This window comes from Tachypleus tridentatus, chromosome 12 (assembly GCF_004210375.1).
Source record: "Tachypleus tridentatus isolate NWPU-2018 chromosome 12, ASM421037v1, whole genome shotgun sequence".
In the NCBI taxonomy this organism is placed as follows: domain Eukaryota; kingdom Metazoa; phylum Arthropoda; class Merostomata; order Xiphosura; family Limulidae; genus Tachypleus; species Tachypleus tridentatus.
This window is the reverse complement of record NC_134836.1, coordinates 87,282,370-87,290,014: the sequence shown is the minus strand read 5'-3', so window position 1 is coordinate 87,290,014 and position 7,645 is coordinate 87,282,370. Positions and strand designations below refer to the sequence as shown.

The 7,645-nt window shown below is 31.8% G+C and overlaps 1 protein-coding gene and 1 long non-coding RNA gene across 4 annotated transcripts in view; one reads left to right on the top strand and one right to left on the bottom strand.

Moving 5' to 3' along the window:
- Window positions 1-513: 513 nt before the first annotated feature.
- LOC143233917 (multivesicular body subunit 12B-like) overlaps window positions 514-7,645 on the top strand; it is a 24,404-nt gene continuing 17,272 nt past the window's right edge. For all 3 annotated transcript variants that reach the window (XR_013018398.1, XM_076470806.1, XM_076470807.1), the window contains exon 1: window positions 514-633. The gene's annotated coding sequence lies outside the window, so the exon portion shown is untranslated. The remainder of the gene's footprint in view (window positions 634-7,645) is intronic.
- LOC143233918 (uncharacterized) overlaps window positions 5,672-7,645 on the bottom strand; it is a 24,532-nt gene continuing 22,558 nt past the window's right edge. The window contains exon 3 of the long non-coding RNA XR_013018400.1: window positions 5,672-6,186. This is a non-coding gene — a long non-coding RNA (uncharacterized LOC143233918). The remainder of the gene's footprint in view (window positions 6,187-7,645) is intronic.

The window sequence follows — 7,645 nt, the reverse complement described above, 5'->3', positions numbered from 1 at the left end:
GTTTTTCACTGCGTGGAATAAAGCCTCGGATCTTAGCTTTGTAAGTCTGTAAATATAGTGCTTACACTGGGAGACAGTAAAATGAATTTAATGACTTTCATGACGGATTTTCTGAATAAAACTGTAAATATCTGAATAAATGAAAATTTTAAAAATTTCTATATCAAAATAAGAGGGATAAAAAAACACATGGTATACTTGCATACCACACATGTATTGGTAAATTTTGAAGGAAACTCTCAAATCCTGTCACATTTCTTCATATATTAAACAGTCGTAGGTATCAGTTGTAAAATATCAATATCAATTAACATCTTCAAACATAGTTACATGAATGCTAAAAATATAAGATAATCTAAGGGTATCCCTGCAGTCAGATGGATAGGTTTCGTTTTTGACGATGCATATTTAACTTGTTTTATCATGTTAAAGAAAGGTTTCACTTTATCTTACGTTAATTCCCTCTTGTTATTGAAAACAATAAGTATTTTTGAATAAAATTATAAATAGGCACGAGAGGGCGCAAGATACAACACGCCCAGTGCCTAACTTTTTAGTTCGTATCTACGTAAATATTTGTAAAGTGTGAGTAATAATCGCGCAAGTTCACGGACTTTCGAAAGTTGCAATCAGGTATTGTTATTGTAGTTAACATTATAATTCGTTGATAGATTGTTTAGGCAGAGTATTAACGTTGAAACTTTGCAGAATGGACGGCAACTGTCTGTTGTGGAGATATAAATGTAGAGGACGACGTTTCGAAAGTCTTCCACCTTTCACTGATCTGAAGAAGAAAGGCGGAAGACTTTCGAAACGTCGTCCTCTACATTTATATCTCCACAACAGACAGTTGCCGTCCATTCTGCAAAGTTTCAACGTTAAAATTATTTCTTTACTAAACTAAAATTTCTGTTGTTTTTTAAAATTGAGATAGAACACCATCCTAAGAACTTTTGGTACTGAGCTTAAAAACTTGGGTATGAAAATAATACACATTAACTGATTAAGCTTATCAAAGATTCAAAATCAAACTTAAAAGTCGCTAAAACTTACAAGTAGAGATTAACAATTAAAGCTGAAATGCATTACAGTAAGCTATAATTTACAAGCTTTCAACCTTTGCTGCTTCATTTTTCTTCATTAGTTTTGGTTGTAACTGTATTTTTAAGTTTTAATAAACGATAATATGGTATTTATTATTATTCATGTTAACAGAATTAATAGGTCAATTATGTTACATTTACACTGATTGACCGTTAAACTGCTAAATCTTGCCGCGCTTTACACCACTAGCTGACTAAGCACTACGTACCACATTCTAATACATTTCTTTTTATATTAAATAAAACATGACAATTAACCAATGTTATAATTTATATTCGGAATTGAAGTGTGAACAATCTGCATATATATATCGGGAGAAGAAAAGATTAGGTTACACATTTCATTAAAAATAAATTTGCTACAGGCCTGAAGATTTAAAATACTGTGGGGAAAAAAAAAAGGCTTAAGTAAGAATTAAAATTACTTAACTTTTGTGCACGTCACATTCATGCACCTAATTCTAAATGTTATACTGTTGTTGTTAGCCCTCACAGTTGATTGAAGTAAGAATTAAATCCTGTGTACATCTCGCACACACACACACACACAAATGCACTTAGTTTTCGATACTGTGTAAATAGGCATCGCACTGGTAGTGTCTGGAACATATCTAGATTGATTACGTACCAATTAGAATTTGAGGTCATTTGACCATTGGTCTACCTCAAAATGTAATCATTTGGTAAAACACACGAGTCCTTCACTTTCAGACCCCCGCTAGTACAGCGGTATGTCTTCGGATTTACAATGCTAAAATCAGGGGTTCAATTCCCCTTGGTGGGCTGAGCAGATAGCCCTTTGTGGCTTTGCTATACGAAAAACACACCTTCACTTTCAAGTCCCCATTACTGTTACTGAATAGCATGCTTTCTCACACTCAATCCTTACTTAAGGTAGCAATGACTATTAAAGACCGACACCAATATTTCAAAGATTAAATTGTGAAATTTAGTCTAAATCAATTTTTTTGGTATATAACTCACTATTGTCTTAATGACCATTTTCTCAAAATTCAGTTTTCCCTGGAGTCACCAGTTTATTAACATGCTAAATTCACCATTAATTAAAGTCAATGTCATTATGTAATTTTAGTTAACTTGTTGATATTGCATTCTTCTATTTACCTTGTGTCTAATTACCACTAATGATTGCATTAATTAAAATTAATTGCCTGTAGTTCATTAATTTTGCAGAAAATGTTGCAAAGTTTTAAATTTAAGCTATGAGGCTGTTCACAAAGAGCATGTGTATCAATTTCCACGTTTTTATTATTCCTAGGTAAAGTTATAGTGTTAAGACAGTTTGTTATGTGTTTCTTTGTCCATGCTGCATTAATTATTCATATGACATACATGAGTTGAAGTGTACTTTCAGTGATTTCAACATCATACTTTTGTTTTTTGCTTAACTTGATGGTTATAACAAGTGATTAATGGTGTTTTCTCAGTATGTAAATTTGCCCAATTTTAAGAGTCAGTGTTCCCTTGAAGTGCTGGATCCAAATCATTCTCTCATTCCTCAGCATCCTAAATACATCTAAGAATATCCAAGACTTAATACCATCAATAGAGTTTACTGATATATCAGTTATAACCCACTCAAACATGCCTTTAATGTAAATAAGAAAAGATAAAGTAGCATGCTCTGATCTCTGATTAACTGGACTGTATTAACTTTTTGGGGCTATAAAGAAAGGTAGATTTTGACTTCTGAAAATTTAGTGCATGTTGCAAAATGAAGCTTCTAACCTTAAATATTACTAACTTGCATAATTTACTGATGATGTGAGAATGACTAGTTTATATTTGATGACAAGCTCTTTTATTTTACAGGTAAACCATACGAATGTATTAAAATATTCTTGTGTTTTGCAAATAATTGTATAGAAGAATGTTTTTATGCTCTAGGTAAAAAAACAAAATGCACAGTGTTTATGCATATGTATTTGATGCTACCTAAAGTCCTTGTATAGCTATGTACAGTATATATTATACATACATTACTCACGTCAGATGATTAACTTTTCCATGTGAGTGACATTGCATGTTTTATTACTATTTACAACAATGCCAAGATGTTTCTTTTAATAAGAAAGCAATAAATCTGACTAATTTAATGTCATCTGATGAACCACTAAATGTTTACAACTATCTTCAAATTCCTTACTAGCAAGCAAAACTTTGAATGCAGCCGTATGATGTTTTAGCTTTCTCTCACTTATCCAACTAAAATTCCAGTTATATAGTCTTTCCATGAATCCTGGTGATATCTTTTTTATAGTTAATCTTCTATGTGGCACTTTATGAAGAGACTTGTGAAAAGTTAAGTAAATCAAGTCTATACCATTTTACCAGATAAGTAATATCCTTAAAAAGTTAACAGACTAGTAAGGTAAGATTTCCTTTTAGTGAATCAATAGTGAGATGTGCTTTGTGACATCATATTTCATTAAATAATTTTACACATTTTTTTTCTATTAGCTACTTGAATTATTTTCTTTATAGAGATGAAATTAATTAGCCTGTAAGGAATTTTCAGAATAATCTGTTCACTATCCATTGAACTATCAAATATGAAAGACTTTTATGCCTGGTCTTCAACTGCCTTTAAAGCCCTGGAACAAGCATTATTAGTGTCACTTTTTAAACTCATAATGTATACAAATTAAATAAAATATATATACATACATACTATTCTATAATTAATGAAAACTGAATGAACTAGTAAGGCAAGGTTTCATTATATTAATAAACATGACCTTCTGTAGCTGTGCTTTATTCTGTATTGTTTTAGTTTCCATTGTTTTGATAGCATGGCTAGTATTATATGCATCTAACCTTAAATTTTCTTCTTTTCAGTTACATAGGGCAAAAATTTGATTTGTCTTATTACGGGATTAATGAGCATCATGTATTAAACTGAATAATTGTACTGTAATAGCTGCACAGTTCTACAATGATTTGTATATATCAGGTCATCCCTTAAGTAATATCCTAATTTAAGTTAAGAAAAAGTGAAAGGATTTCAAATGCTTTTAATGTTATTTAGTCAATAATGGAACGTGTAAAATTCTTGAGGCTTGGAGGAAAAGAATGTAGAGAGGGCAGTTTTTGACATCTTCATGTGTTCCAAACTCTTTTTCCATCAAGATAGTTCTGCAAACTTTGGAATAGATGGGGCAAGGTTTGGACAATAAGGAGGATGTGGAAGTTTTTCCCAGTCTAGCTCTTCAATTTTTGTTGATGTGATACTTTCTGTATGGGGCTGTGCATTATCCTGGTGTAATGCAACACCTTAATTGATCAAAACGGGCCTCTTTTCTCTCAGTGCAACATTCAAATGCTCTAACAGTTGACAATAGAGGTCTGATGTAATCGTTACATTGAATGGCAGCAACTCGAAGTGAATCACACCAACGATATCCCATCAAAGCTTAACAAGACTTTCCTAGGGTGGAGGTCCATTTTGGGCCGTGCTTTAGCCAGTTTATCTGCACTGAGCCATTGTCTGTGGTGCTTAACATTTTTATAATATATCTACTTTTCATCTCCAGTCACTAACCTGTCCAAGAAAGAAGAGTTACGTTCACGAGAGCGCAGAGAAGTGCAAATGTCCATTCTTGCTCTAAAGTTAGCTTCTGTCAAATTGTGGGGGACCCATTTTCAAAGTTTTGACACCTTTTCAAGCTGTTGCAGATGATGGTAAACTGTTGAATTATGTTTCTGTGCTAGTTCAACTGTTGCAGCACAATCTTCAATTGCAGCCAACAAGAAATCATTATTAAACTCAGCAGGACAACTGAACATGGCACATCACTTAAGCAGTAGTCACCTGATCTGAACTTTTAAAACCACCTTCAACATTTTCTTTCATTGAGAGACTCCACACCATAAACACCTTGAATGTTTCATGTAGTATTTGCTACACTATTGCCTTTTTTAAACTCATAAAGCTTTATGTGCCTAATTAGCTCTTCAGACACATCCATCTTCATAAGAGTTTATTTGTCTGAACATTTTTATACACGTCCTACTACATATTTTAGTTATTAAAGCCTTCTACAAAGACAGAAATGATGATGCAACTTTTCTTTCATATTAATATGGGAAGTTTATGACAAAGTGCTAAAATGACAGGCTTTGGTCTTGTGAAAGTGCCTTCATTTCAATAGGTTGAATTTGTTGAGGTTGTGGAAATTAGCTTGGCGTGCTTGTGAAAAGTTTATTAAGAAAGATAATGTTTTACAGAGCATTTGAATTAAAACTAACAATGCACCTCATTGACAAGCAACTCATTCTACTGATATCTTAATTACTAACTTGATTTCTAGTAGTTGATAATTAGCAATTATTCTCTGTTGTCAAGGTATGGATGAAATGGTTGGCAGTGAAAGTGTTTATGGGCTTTTAGCCTTTGCATAATTTTACATTTCACAGAAAAGACTGTGTGATTGGTTTTCCTTCAAAACATTGGAAATATTACATTACACAAAAAATTAGTATGTGTTTTATATTTAAGTGTAAAATATATATACTTTACACAATCTGAAAATTAGGTCACAGATTTTTTAAGTTTGGAATTGCTAACCAGTATTACCCCTCACCCAGATAAGGTGCTATTTTTAGTCTTAGATTTATAATAGTCCTTAAATATAATTGACATTTGGCAACTCCAAGCTTTAAGAATATTTTGGTAAGTTTATTTTCATATTTAGCTGTAGAAATAGAATTAATCTTATCTTATGAGAAAACTGTAGTTATTGAATACCAAACTGTTAAATTAGCAGTTTTTGAACTGACTGAGTACATAACATTCCTATGAACAGTGAGTGACAACTTGGCTCTCCAAGGCTAGCCTTGTCCTTCAGAAAATTAAGAATTTAAACCAACCCTTTAAAAACATAAGAAACCAATAAGTCTAAAAATTTGTAATAAAAGTCACATAAACTGTGAGAATTTTTTTTATCATATTCTTAATTTGTCCATTTCAGATTCAAAATCAGACTTTTTTTTTTTTTTCTCCCTGTCATCTGGCATAGTTGATGGGCTTTGGTATTGAATGAAAGAACTCTGAAGCAGGGATCTATGGAGGACAAAAGAAAGACTTGAAATGCTATTTTTACACAGCTGTGACTTTTAAGTTAAAAAATGCTCAAATTAAAAGGAACTTGTAGAAAAGCATCTGTAGCTGACATAATTTTTTTTTAATTTTAAACTAACTTTCTACTTTTCAGGAACTTGCTTCTTTCAAACAGCTGTAAAATTGACCTTAACTAGTTAAAGCTGGACAATCCATTGGTTATATCACTTGTCTCATAAAATAACTGATTAATCAAAATTAAGATTAAATGAATTAATATCATGAAAATAATTAATCAGTATTATTGTTTCTAATTGTAACTGTATTTATCAGCCAAATTATGCTTGTAATCAAAATATTTCCATGATGATTTCTCATTATTACATTTGATTAATATTAAATTTCTACAGCTCAATTGATTAGTGCCACAACTTGCAAAAATAAGCAACTAGTTAAAATTAGTGTTTCTAATTATTACTGATTTTGAATATTCTAACTGCCCAAGTCTCATGTGAGAATGATTAATTAGTTGAATGTAATTATCAAATTCTACTAGTTGCCCAGCTGACAGCAACTCACCTAATTTTATAAGACAATAGTGTCTTACTGGAGAATAGCAACTTCCAAGGTCTTAATTCATCCTTGTAAGATAACTTTTCTTGAATGGGAATCATTGTAGTAGTTCTTTTCTGAACTCTTTCTGGAAAGTCATTATTTTCTTTTTTTTAAATAAGGATACCAAAACTGTACACGGTATTTCCATTGAGGTCTAACAATTTGTATAAAGAAATACCTCTTCAGACATGTAATCTGTGTTTGTAAATATATCCTAAAATTATGTTAGTTTTACCACTACCAACAGAACACAGCTTTGATGGCTAGAATGACTCGTACATCAGTGACCACTATCACAAAATTTTTTTTTTTTTTTTTTTTTGTGGTCTTGCTACTGAGTTGGTTCCCACATATATTAAATATACAGTCTAAATTGTGATAACCCACAAGCAGTACATTGCCTCTATTATAATTATAAAAGTCACTTGCCAAATATTTGTCAATTTTATTAATTGATCCAAGTAATTTTGTAGTGTCTCAACATCCTCAATACAGCTAGAGATACCCAAGAGTTTAATGTCATCTGTAAATATTTCTAATTTAGTAATTATGCTTCTACCAGCATGATTAATGTAAATAAGAAAGAGAAAATGCCTTAACATTGTCCTCTGAGGTATTCCACGTGTCGTGAGACTATCAGCAAGTAGGCTATTGAGTACCAAGGCATATTGAAATAGATCTGTTTTATCAGCTGTTGATGGTAGGTTATGATTCTACCATAGTCATATAATTGATTAGGAATCTCTTTGAGTCTGTGGTCTTTTTAAGGGAAGTGATAAAAGTAGGCCTGTTAGTCTTACATCAGTGTTTGAAGGTTTGATAAAAGATGCTTTGCAAAGTCATTTAA